The sequence below is a fragment of the Lepisosteus oculatus genome, unplaced genomic scaffold (assembly GCF_040954835.1).
Source record: "Lepisosteus oculatus isolate fLepOcu1 unplaced genomic scaffold, fLepOcu1.hap2 HAP2_SCAFFOLD_45, whole genome shotgun sequence".
NCBI classification, from domain to species: domain Eukaryota; kingdom Metazoa; phylum Chordata; class Actinopteri; order Semionotiformes; family Lepisosteidae; genus Lepisosteus; species Lepisosteus oculatus.
In genome coordinates, this window is record NW_027167988.1 from 1,389,854 (window position 1) to 1,403,095 (window position 13,242).

The 13,242-nt window shown below is 43.6% G+C and overlaps 4 non-coding genes across 4 annotated transcripts; 2 read left to right on the forward strand and 2 right to left on the reverse strand.

Annotated features, from left to right (window-relative positions):
* The first annotated feature begins 2,900 nt into the window (after positions 1 to 2,900).
* Positions 2,901 to 2,973, forward strand: trnar-ccu (transfer RNA arginine (anticodon CCU)). Its single transcript has one exon. It is a non-coding gene; the product is annotated as a tRNA-Arg (tRNA).
* Positions 2,974 to 9,347: 6,374 nt separating this feature from the next.
* Positions 9,348 to 9,431, reverse strand: trnas-uga (transfer RNA serine (anticodon UGA)). The gene has a single exon. It is a non-coding gene; the product is annotated as a tRNA-Ser (tRNA).
* A 1,540-nt stretch (positions 9,432 to 10,971) lies between these two features.
* Positions 10,972 to 11,045, reverse strand: trnan-guu (transfer RNA asparagine (anticodon GUU)). The gene has a single exon. It is a non-coding gene; the product is annotated as a tRNA-Asn (tRNA).
* Positions 11,046 to 12,238: 1,193 nt separating this feature from the next.
* On the forward strand, positions 12,239 to 12,311 carry trnar-ucg (transfer RNA arginine (anticodon UCG)). Its single transcript has one exon. It is a non-coding gene; the product is annotated as a tRNA-Arg (tRNA).
* Positions 12,312 to 13,242: the final 931 nt, after the last annotated feature.

Here is a 13,242-nt window from a genome sequence, read left to right on the forward strand (position 1 = left end):
TCACGTCTGTCCACAGAACATTGTTCCAGGAGTTGCTGTGGAACATCCATGTGGTCTTTAGCAAACTTGAGAGGGGCAGTGGTGTTTTTTTTGGGGGGGAGAGCAGTAGTTTCCTCCGTGGTGACCTCGCATGATCACCACTCCTGTTCAGATTTCTTCTTATGGTGGACTCATGAGCACAGACGTAAGACAAAGTCAACCACCTGTTCGCTAGATCCCATCCCCACTCAGCTAGTCAAAGATTCCCCTGAAGGACTGGCAGGACCTATAATTAGTATGATGAATGCATCGCTTGCGTCAGGCGTTGTACCTGATCAATTTAAGGTAGCGGTTGTTAGACCGCTCCTTAAGAAGTCAAATTTGGATCCACAAGTTCTTAACAACTACAGGCCTGTCTCAAAGGTCCCATTTCAATCTAAAAGTTTTGAGAGAATAGTTGTTGCCCAATGTCAATCGTATCTGGATTCAAATAATATACTTGAGAAATTTCAGTCTGCTTTCTGAAACTGCATTAACGAGAGTCGTAAATGATATTCTCTTAGCTACTGATGTGGGGAATGCAACAGTGCTTGTGCTTCTAGATCTTAGAGCTGCCTTTGACACGGTTGACCTCTCTGTTTTGTTACACAGGCTTGAGTTTGAGGTTGGCTTATCTGGAACCGTCCTTCAGTGGTTTACTTCACATTTTACTCATCGTTTTCATTATGTTCAAATATCTAATAATTGTACTGCTTCATCAACGTCACCAGTTCAATTTGGGGTACCAGACGGATCAGTGCCGGGGCCAATATTGCTCTCTCTCTCTACATTCTGCTGCTAGGTAGGATAATACGAAAAAATAATATGAACTTTCATTCATATGCTGATGACACTCAAATAAACATTTTGTTCACACCAAACGACAACTTTTCTATTATCACTTTAGTTAAATGCATTAATGAAGGAAAGACTTGGATGTGTGAAAACTTTTTGTTACTCAACTCTGAGAAAACTGAGGATCTGTTGATCGGAGGCAACAATACTGATAGGACTACTATAACTTCAGCACTTAACTCAGAGGATTTAAACATTTGCCTCAAAGAGACAGCACGTAACCTAAGTGGCATATTAGACACAAGGCTCTTAACAACTTGCATTGTTAAGTGCCTTGAGACAACCTTGTTGTGAAAGGTGCTATATAGAAATACATTGATTTGAACTGAATTGACAATGTAAAATGTTGTGTGTGTTGTTTGTTAAACAAGACTGTCTTTATTTATTATTATGCGTCAGATGAAGATCAGATCACATTTTAAGAGCCAATCATGTAGAAATCCAGATCATTCGCGTTTTAAAAGTTGCGGGAAAAGTGAAACAGGTGCTTTTCCTTTGTTGCGCAGACACACGACGACACCGTAGGCGGCAGGACTCGAAGCTTCGCAGGGAGACCCCGATGGCTTTCTAGTCCATCGCCCTAACCACTCGGCCACCGCCGCCGCCACTGCCTTTTTGATGCAGTCTAACATAGAGTGCCGGGCAGCGGCGGAAACCTTTTTCAAAGTCGCTTTCCGTTTAACAACAACAAAAAAAACTTTCACAAAATGCATGCTAGCAGACAAATGCGCCTCAGAGGACTTAAGGCTGGCTTCAAGTTGGAATGATAAAGTCTCCCCGTCCGGTCAGGAAAAGGGAACTTTGTTAGACAGAAAGAAGGAAGTAACAATAACGGAGAATTGTGTGCAAGGATTTTAGAAGCTGCGCAGCCCTGCAGTTTCAATAGCCCTTTTATTCGTGTTAGATGCTGGAATTGCCTTTTTTTGACGCTCTTACGAATGCGATGTCAACGAAAACAGAACAAAGCACAAAAAACCCTCAAGTCCTGCAGTTGGATAGAATGCCGTTACGCGTCCAAGCCGTATTTGACTTCATCCTACCATTGCAACACGGGGCGTATATGGAAACGAACACACGCTACGAATTGTCTCTAATCAGTCCCTACAGTTGTAAGGCGCCTGGAAGCGTGCACCCCCATCATTAATCTTTGCGCATCTGTGCAAGGTAAACTCTGGAGCAGTCTTTGAAACGGCTCAAAGGAAACACGTGATTGATTCCATGTGCATCTGGGGTTCATTTATTTATTTACATTTAATTCAAGGGAAAGGCTTGGGTCAGTTTCAGACGGCCTCCAACAGCGAGATTCAAGCGCCCCACCTTCAGCCCAATCTGCGCCGCCAGAACGCCAACGGCTCCTCTGGTCTTTGGGGTGCGGTTGTGACCCCTTAACCTAAAGTGTTGGTGGCAGACAAATGGAGACTAACAGGTGATGTCCTAGGACATGACTACATTGTGACACTCGGTGGGGATGGTGACCATTGCTTGGAAAAGAGTGCGAGGCCCCTTTAGAAAAACATTTTGTTAACAGGCATTCTGCCTCAGCCTAAACACCTATAGCTTGCAAAGCGCATGCTATTAGACAGGCACCTCTGCAAGACCTTAAAAGTCTCTTAAACTAGTGATAGTAAGGTGTTCCCAATGGGCGATGTTTGGCTTTCAAATCATCTCTCTGTGGAAGCGCTGAGATGCAGCTGTTTAAGGCTTAGAAGCAGCTGACTGTTTCACTACCTAGCTGATTACTGTCAGTCAGGGAGCTCAGAGGTGAAAAGCCTGTCTGAGAGACAATTCGCCGTCGATCAGTTCAATATGTTCCGTACCAGCTCGGCGCACCTGAGATCATCTTGGTAGCCGTGTAGCTCAGATGAGTGAGAGCGTGTGTGTGTGTACCACCGTGATTGGATGCCGGTCCTTCTCAGGTCACAGTAAACCTTCTGCTGCCTAACTTTCCTAATTTTGGGGATCCCTTTGAAAAAGCAAAGGAAAAAAAAAACTGGCTCTTCATCAGCGTGATCGACCCAACCCAGTGTGCCCCAGTGGCCTAATGGATAAGGCACTGGCCTCCTAAGCCAGGGATTGTGGGTTCGAGTCCCATCTGGGGTGCTACTGTCCCTTTTTGAGCGTACAAATGTCCTTTTGATTTGCAAAGCTGCAACCCCACCTTACTCAGTGAGCGTCTCTGCTTTTCTCTCACATACAGTTGGGAGATGTCTTGCACTGAACGGCCTGCTTCAGATCACGCCACAGCACTTCAATGGGATTGGGGTCAGGACTCTTACTCGGCCATCCCAAAATACGGAATTTCTATTGTTTCAGCCACTCTGTTGTTGATGTACTCCTTTGTTTTTGTCATGCTGCATGACCCAGCGTCTTTCGAGTTTTAGATCACAGGCAGACACCCTGACATTCTGCTGTAGAATTTCCTGATACATCTTGGAATTCATCGGTCCCTCGATGATTGCAAGCCGTACAGCCTCCGCTATGCTTCCCAGGTGGGATGAGGTTTTGGAGTTGGTATGCAGTGTTTTGTTATCTCCAAACATAACGTTGTGCACATTTACCAACATGTTCAACTTTTGTCACTGTCCACAGAACATTGTTCCAGGAGTTGCTGTGGAACATCCATGTGGTCTTTAGCAAACTTGAGAGGGGCAGTGGTGGTTTTTTTGGGGGGGAGAGCAGTGGTTTCCTCCATGGTGACCTCGCATGATCACCACTCCTGTTCAGATTTCTTCTTATGGTGGACTCATAAACACAGACGTAAGACAAAGTCAACCACCTGTTCGCTAGATCCCATCCCCACTCAGCTAGTCAAAGATTCCCTCGAAGGACTGGCAGGACCTATAATTAGTATGATGAATGCATCGCTTGCGTCAGGCGTTGTACCTGATCAATTTAAGGTAGCGGTTGTTAGACCGCTCTTAAGAAGTCAAATTTGGATCAACAAGTTCTTAACAACTACAGGCCTGTCTCAAAGGTCCCATTTCAATCTAAAAGTCTTGGGAGAATAGTTGTTGCCCAACGTCAATCATATCTGGATTCAAATAATATACTTGAGAAATTTTAGTCTGGTTTCTGAAACTGCATTAACAAGAGTCGTAAATGATATTCTCTTAGCTACTGATGCAGGGAATGCAACAGTGCTTGTGCTTTGCTTCTAGATCTTAGAGCTGCCTTTGACACGGTTGACCTCTCTGTTTTGTTACACAGGCTTGAGTTTGAGGTTGGCTTATCTGGAACCGTCCTTCAGTGGTTTACTTCACATTTTACTCATCGTTTTCATTATGTTCAAATATCTAATAATTGTACTGCTTCATCAATGTCACCAGTTCAATTTGGGGTACCAGAAGATCAGTGCTGGGACCAATATTGCTCTCTCTCTCTACATGCTGCTGCTAGGTAGGATAATATGAAAAAATAATATGAACTTTCATTCATATGCTGATGACACTCAAATAAACATTTTGTTTACACCAAACGACAACTCTTCTATTATCAGTTTAGTTAAATGCATTAAGGAAGGAAATACTTGGATGTGTGAAAACTTTTTGTTACTCAACTCTGAGAAAAATGAGGATCTGTTGATCGGAGGCAACAATACTGATAGGACTACTATAACTTCAGCACTTAACTCAGAGGATTTAAACATCTGCCTCAAAGAGACAGCACGTTACCTAGGCGGCATATTAGACACAAGGCTCTTAACAACTTGCATTGTTAAGTGCCTTGGGACAACCTTGTTGTGAAAGGTGCTATATAGAAATACATTGATTTGAATTGAATTGACAATGTAAAATGTTGTGTGTGTTGTTTGTTAAACAAGACTGTCTTTATTTATCAAAAAATAAAAGGAATTTGCTAGGAATGCAAACGTTAGGTTGCGCTTCTTCATGCTGCATCGTCGGCATGAGTGGAGCTTTTTAAACGTCTGTACTTACTGTGCCCCATAAGAAATCGTTTGTCCCCATTCAAAAGAGATTGTGCGATGTCCTGCAGTGTTCGCAAAGCAAACCTTTGACAGTTTGAAAAGAGGAATTTATTCTGCTTCCTGTGCGTGCAGTAGTTACAAAGTTGAACGTCTTTACACGATCTGCTGCAGTTTTCAGTGGGCGGGCTTTGTCAGAGGGCTTGGAAAAACGCACTGTGTTTCGGCTCGGGAAACATCATGAGAAGTGTCCTGCATGTTTTCTGTGTATAGCTGTCTTTTAACGCATACAGAATTCATTCGAAATCATTGATTTCTCCAATTAACAAGGTTCCCTTAAAGGATGAGTCAAAGTAACGTCTAATCGGATTAGTTTCCTTAGAGCTGGTTCAGAGTTTGCTCAAGAGTTTACCTTTCACAGATGCGCAAAGAAAAATGTTGGGGGTGCACGCTTCAAGGTGCCTTACAGCTGTAGGGAGTGATTCGAGACGATTTGTGGCGTGTGCTCGTTCCCATATACCGTACGCCCCGGGGTGCAGTGCTAAGATGAAGTACAATACCGCTTGGGCACGTAACGGCGTTACACGCAAGTGCGGGACGTGAGGCTTTTCGTTTGTTCATTTTGTTTTGCTCTGCTTTGCTTTGTTTCGTGGTCAAGAGGCGTAAGGTAAGTCGTAATCCAGGGAGAACACTGGTGGCAAACAGTCCGAGGTGAGAGGCGAGGTCCAAAGTCGAAAAGGCAGAAGGGGAGTCCAATATCCAGAATAAACGAGGTAATGGAAAAAACGCCAGGTAGAGCTCTCAAGGAGTAGACTCAATACCAGCGGGAAGCAAGTAAAGATGGTAAAAATAGCACTGCGTACCCCACGGTGGAGTGTGTGCAGGTGGGTTAACTCGTGCGGCGGCGTTTGTTAATAATCACCCTCTGCTGGTGCTGTTTAGATTGCTTAAGAGTTGGTCTTAACTGCCTGGCGGTCATGACAAGCTCCTCTTTAAGCTGTGGTTTAGTTTTGCATTCATGTGTTTCTAGAGCAGTTATTTATGGGGGTGGGTGGGTCCTTCACAGAGGCTCAGGACAAATCCCCTGCATGAAAGTCTACTGTGTGCGTTCAAACAGTCACAGGTCAAGAGCCAGGCAGGAGGACAATGGACAGATGAGCCAACGAACTAAAAATAAAAGAACAGATATGAAAAAGCCACCATCTTTTTCTTTTTGACATTTTCCGACTTTCATGCAAGCCAGGACAAAGTTGCTCGTAGCTACTTGTGGATTCAAATACTCTATCGAGTGCTTTGATGAGTTTTTGCAATTTGATTGTCGTCCTGTCAGCCTGTTTCTGTTTTTTTTTTTTCAATCTAGGGATGGAAAGTATGAGGGAAATGATGGAGCAATCAATAACCGCTCCGGAAAAATGGCAGAAAGAAATGGTCCGTCACTAAGGACATTTGTGAAGCAGAGGAGTGACATCACCACAAAGGCGACTTATTCTGCTGATCGTTTTGGTGAATAATGATTGAGGCGTGTTAAGAGAAAGGTAGCTGCGTCAGCATGCTTAGGCTGCAAAGGATAAAGCAAAGGTTTACTCCATGCTGAAAAGAGAAGAAAAGAAGCACAACGTTTCGACTGTGGAGCCTTCTACGCCATCTTCTTTAGCGGTGATGATGTTTACATTGGAAAAACTGAGACACGCATACTGGAGGGGCTTGAACCACCAACTTTTCAGCACCACAGAGTCTGACAGTCTTTTGTGCACCCTACATTTGCAGGTTTATGGTCAAAGAAAACAATCACTTGCGCTTCTTGCAGCCGGCAATCTTTTTCCACTGACAACCAAGAAATGGATTTCATCTTTCACAAGCTGTATGGATTTCTTCAAAAACAAGTTATTCCAGAAAGGAAATGAATTCTTGCATTAAACTGAACCAAGCTGTACATGTTTGTCTGAAATGATACATTCGGCACAACAAGACACGGAGAGAGGCACCGCTGGTATTCAGACCCAGGATCGCCTGCTTACTAGGCGGGCACTTTAAGCCACTAGGGAACAGCGCCAGCGGAGCACCGCGCTTTTACAGACACTTGGACACATCTGCGTTCGGTGTGCACTTAACCTGCTCTCTGAGCCCGTTGCCTCCGTCCCATTTAATAGCAGAACTGACGCCAAGAGAAATGATGAGAAATGGCATTTATCGGGCACTTTTCATGTCCAAGGAGCTCAATGCCCTTGACACCTCCCCAAGGCGACAGAGCTGTGCATTCTTTGGCGACACCATTTTTTCTTTTGTTTAATTTCTATACTTATTGATAGAATAAAAACGATATGTCATGTACTGTAAGGGAAATGTCTCTTTTCATGGGGAAAGCTAGCACCAGCAAATGTTGTGTTTAGAAGAAGTGATTTAACATGACACGTGACCTAATTTACCGGAGCAAAAGCTCACCCAGCAAGCCCTGCTTTACTTCTACAGGAGAGAAGTACTGTAGAGTCTGCAAGATGTTCAGCTGGGTAGCTACGTCAGCATGCCTCGGCTGCAAAGGAACAAGTACTAGGTTTATTGCATGCTGAAAAGAGAAGAACGGAAACACAGCGTTTCGACTGTGAGGTCTTCTCACACCTGAAGAAGCCTCACACCTGTAAAAGGCTCCATGGTTTTCTTTCTTCTCTTTTCAACATGGAATACACCTATTGTCTGCAAGATGTGACAATTTCATGGTGTTTTGGAAGAAAACCTTTTTTCTTTGAATTCAAAATCAATCGGAATTTCAGCACAACACATCAACACTTTTTCTGTTTTAAGGAGATGATATTTTAAACCTGACAAAAATAGTAGGAAACACAAGTTTCTTGCTGTGAAAATTTAGATGGGGAAGTGTACTACTAGTAGCAGTGTAGAGCTCTCTGTGGTGGAGTGCAAGCGCATGTTCTATGGGCCAGTGGCGTAATGGATAATGCGTCTGACTTCGGATCAGAAGATTGGAGGTTCGAGTCCTGCCTGGCTCGTGAGGCTTTTAAACCTCTCAGGTTCCTAGGTAACAGGTTGCCGTCATGTATATGAACTATAGAAAAGCATTTGCCACAACCCGTAAATTAGCACGCAAGTGCGGGCTGGTGAACACAGAACTGTATGGAGATCATCTCCAGCTCCGAGCTCAATTGCAATGAAAAAACATGCAGAACAGAACTGGAGAGCAGCTGAATTTGTGCTCGGTAGGGTGGGGAGGACTCAGCATTGCTATTGTTCTAATTGGCATGAACTGCAGGGGATCTGAATCAGAACATGTCAGTCAGTTTGATCATTGCGTCAATATGTAGGCCACGTTAATACAGAATTATTACTTTGTCTGTCTCGTCTTTGTATATAGCTGAATGTCCCTGACAATTTCATGTTAGTTTTTAAGAACGACATTGGTGCTAATATATACATATATAGCATATAAGGAACACGTAAAAGTTTAGTCCATGCTGAAAAGATAAGAAAACCGCCACAACGTTTCATCTTGGAATAAATCTTTACTTGTTGTTTTGCAGCCTACCCATTCTGACCTAACTCCTCCCTTGAAATTCCCTAACAGATAAGGGTACGTAACGGCTCATGCGATGCTCAGTTGCAATTTGTCCCAAAACAAACAAGAACAGCAGCTGAGGGTTTGAGTTTGAACGTGCACTGTATTAAAGCAGCTTTTATTTCCATTGATAAATGCTAGATATTCCTACAGAGATTCTCCAGGTGAGTAAGCGATTCCTGTTTCTGTTTCTATTTCTGTTTCATATATACAGTATATATATGTTACATGTGTCTCTGCAATAGTATAAATGTGTTATACACTATCAGGGGCTGCTTTTTTGTGCACCTCATCTACAACAAGGGTTTTTTTTTCATTTATGTTTGTGGACCTTCACCATTTGAGGAAGTGAGTTAGATAAGAAAGTTACAGGTATGGTGAGCAATGACTGACAAAGGCACGTACTGCGTATTCCTTACAGAAGTGTAAGCAATTTGTTCTAAAAAACACCGGCTAAAGTCCAACATCGTTAGCAATCTTATTACTTAAACAGAATTAACATCAATAAACTGTAAGGTGCTGGTACATGCGAGTAGATTTGATCTTCTATTAAACAAAAATGCAATTACAGCTCTAAAAAGGTCAACCTAGACTTCTGTAACAGATCTGTTCAGCTCATCGCTGTTTCTCTGACCTTGTGAGTCTTTGGAATTTTAAAAGTGTATTTTGCTTGCCTTTCATGTGGTCTGTGTACAAGTCACTGTGGCGTATGCGGTCCTACACAGCCTTGCTATAGACGTGACGAGCCTCCGCTATGTTGCAATGGAGAACAGGTTCAGTACGGAGCTGCCGAGAAAATTCAGCTGGAAAGCTCGTTGCAGAAAAGCATCGTTATCTGTGTCCAGCGGCAAAGCGTCCATCGTGGGTGCTGAAGAATCGATTTCACAGGCTGCGGGTCCAGGCGATTTAGAGTGTTAAAGGTCCCAGCGAAAACGAAACGGCGCTGGTCCTTTTACACGCACGCACGCAACCAAATGCAAAGGACGCCGTAGTCGGCAGGATTTGAACCTGCGCGGGGAGACCCCAACGGATTTCAAGTCCGTCACCTTAACCCCACTCGGCCACGACTACAGCGAGCGCCGCGGCCGCTGCCTTCTTGCTACAATCGAACAGGGAGTGCGAGGCGGCGGCGGCAGCGGAGGCAACTTTTTTCAAGTTCGCTCTCCGTTTAAGAAACCTTTTACGCCATACGTGCAAGCAGACACACACACACACACCTCAGAGGACTTAAGGGTGGCTTCAAGTTGGAATGATAAAGTCTCCCCGTTCGGACATGAAAACAGAACGTTCTTAGACTGAAAGCAATCAACAACGGAGACATGTGGACGACGATTTTAGTCACTGCAGTTTGAATAGCATTTTTACTCCAGTTACAGGAGATGCACCAATGGCCCTTGACCTACGCTCTTACCAATGCCTTGAACATTCAAACAAAACAGCCCTCAAGTCCTGCGGTTTAATATAACGCTGTTACGTGTCGAGGCAGTATTTTTCTCTGTCCTACCGTTGAGACACGGGGCGTATATGGAAACGGACACATGCTACGGATCGTCTCTAATCGGTCCCTACAGTTGGAAGGCTCCTTGAAGCGTGCACCCCCATCATTCATCTTTGCGCATCTGTGAAAGGTAGACTCTTGAGCAATGTTTGAGCCAGCTCTAAGGCAACTAGTGCTATTGGACAGACACCTCTGGAAGATCCTAAGAGTCTCTTAACACCACTTCCAGCAGTAAGCTTAATTGTTCGCTGGAGGTCTCCCACCCAGGTACTGACCAGGCAAAGAATCACCAGTACATTGAATGAGGAAGTTAATCCTGAAATCCAATTACATATCTCAAGGTAAGACAAATCCATAAGAACATGTCTTAGTATTACTTCGTTTACATTAGTATGGCACTGAGTTGGAGCTCATCTTTAAGCTGTGGTTTAGTTTTGCATTCATGTGTTTCTAGAGCAGTTATTTATGGGGGTGGGTGGGTCTTCCACAGAGGCTCAGGACAAATCCCCCGCCTGAAAGTCTAATGTGTGCGTTCAGACAGTCACAGGTCAAGAGCCAGGCAGGAGGACAATGGACAGAAGAGCCAACGAACTAAAAATAAAAGAACAGATATGAAAAAGCCACCATCTTTTTCTTTTTGACATTTTCCGACTTTCATGCAAGCCAGGACAAAGTTGCTCGTAGCTACTTGTGGATTCAAATACTCTATCGAGTGCTTTGATGAGTTTTTGCAATTTGATTGTCGTCCTGTCAGCCTGTTTCTGTTTTTTTTTTTCAATCTAGGGATGGAAAGTATGAGGGAAATGATGGAGCAATCAATAACCGCTCCGGAAAAATGGCAGAAAGAAATGGTCCGTCACTAAGGACATTTGTGAAGCAGAGGAGTGACATCACCACAAAGGCGACACATTCTGCTGATGGTTTTGGTGAATAATGATTGAGGCGCGTTAAGAGAAAGGTAGCTGTGTCAGCATGCGTAGGCTGCAAACGATCAAGCAAAGGTTTACTCCATGCTGAAAAGAGAAGAAAAGAAGCACAACGTTTCGACTGTGGAGCCTTCTGCGCCATCTTCTTTAGCGGTGATGATGTTTACATTGGAAAAACGGAGACATGCGTCCCTGGGTGGGCTTGAACCACCAACCTTTCGGTTAACAGCCGAACGCGCTAACCGATTGCGCCACAGAGACTGACGGCCGCTTGTGCTCCCTACATTTGCAGGTTTATGGTCAAAGAAAACAATCACTTGCGCTTCTTGCAGCCGGCAATCTTTTTCCACTGACAACCAAGAAATGGATTTCATCTTTCACAAGCTGTATGGATTTCTTCAAAAACAAGTTATTCCAGAAAGGAAATGAATTCTTGCATTAAACTGAACCAAGCTGTACATGTTTGTCTGAAATGATACATTCGGCACAACAAGACACGGAGAGAGGCACCGCTGGTATTCAGACCCAGGATCGCCTGCTTACTAGGCGGGCACTTTAAGCCACTAGGGAACAGCGCCAGCGGAGCACCGCGCTTTTACAGACACTTGGACACATCTGCGTTCGGTGTGCACTTAACCTGCTCTCTGAGCCCGTTGCCTCCGTCCCATTTAATAGCAGAACTGACGCCAAGAGAAATGATGAGAAATGGCATTTATCGGGCACTTTTCATGTCCAAGGAGCTCAATGCCCTTGACACCTCCCCAAGGCGACAGAGCTGTGCATTCTTTGGCGACACCATTTTTTCTTTTGTTTAATTTCTATACTTATTGATAGAATAAAAACGATATGTCATGTACTGTAAGGGAAATGTCTCTTTTCATGGGGAAAGCTAGCACCAGCAAATGTTGTGTTTAGAAGAAGTGATTTAACATGACACGTGACCTAATTTACCGGAGCAAAAGCTCACCCAGCAAGCCCTGCTTTACTTCTACAGGAGAGAAGTACTGTAGAGTCTGCAAGATGTTCAGCTGGGTAGCTATGTCAGCATGCCTCGGCTGCAAAGGAACAAGTAATAGGTTTATTGCATGCTGAAAAGAGAAGAAAGGAAACACAGCGTTTCGACTGTGAGGTCTTCTCACACCTGAAGAAGCCTCACACCTGTAAAAGGCTCCATTGTTTTCTTTTTTCTCTTTTCAACATGGAATACACCTATTGTCTGCAAGATGTGACAATTTCACGGTGTTTTGGAAGAAAACGTTTTTTCTTTGAATTCAAAATCAATCGGAATTTCAGCACGACACATCAACACTTTTTCTGTTTTAAGGAGATGATATTTTAAACCTGATAAAAATAGTAGGAAACACAAGTTTCTTGCTGTGAAAATTTAGATGGGGAGGTGTACTACTAGTAGCAGTGTAGAGCTCTCTGTGGTGGAGTGCAAGCGCATGTTCTATGGGCCAGTGGCGTAATGGATAACGCGTCTGACTTCGGATCAGAAGATTGTAGGTTCGAGTCCTGCCTGGCTCGTGAGGCTTTTAAACCTCTCAGGTTCCTCGGTAACAGGTTGCCGTCATGTATATGAACTATAGAAAAGCATCTGCCACAACCCGTAAATTAGCACGCAAGTGCGGGCTGGTGAACACAGAACTGTATGGAGATCATCTCCAGCTCCGAGCTCAATTGCAATGAAAAAACATGCAGAACAGAACTGGAGAGCAGCTGAATTTGTGCTCAGTAGGGTGGGGAGGACTCAGCATTGCTATTGTTCTAATTGGCATGAACTGCAGGGGATGTGAATCAGAACATGTCAGTTAGTTCGATCATTGCGTCAATATGTAGGCCACGTTAATACAGAATTATTACTTTGTCTGTCTCGTCTTTGTATATAGCTGAATGTCCCTGACAATTTCATGTTAGTTTTTAAGAACGACATTGGTGCTAATATATACATATATAGCATATAAGGAACACGTAAAAGTTTAGTCCATGCTGAAAAGATAAGAAAACCGCCACAACGTTTCATCTTGGAATAAATCTTTACTTGTTGTTTTGCAGCCTACCCATTCTGACCTAACTCCTCCCTTGAAATTGCCAAACAGATAAGGGTACGTAACGGCTCATGCGATGCTCAGTTGCAATTTGTCCCAAAACAAACAAGAACAGCAGCTGAGGGTTTGAGTTTGAACATGCACTGTATTAAAGCAGCTTTTATTTCCATTGATAAATGCTATATATTCCTACAGAGATTCTCCAGGTGAGTAAGCGATTCCTGTTTCTGTTTCTATTTCTGTTTCATATATATATATACAGTATATATACAGTATTGTACTATTATTATATAATTCGTTACACTGTGGCTGTGTTGTGTGTGTTAAGCTGCTGTTGCACTGCAATTTCCCTCACGGGATCAATAAAGTATCTATCTATAAGAAGACATTACCAACAACGACCACAAGAT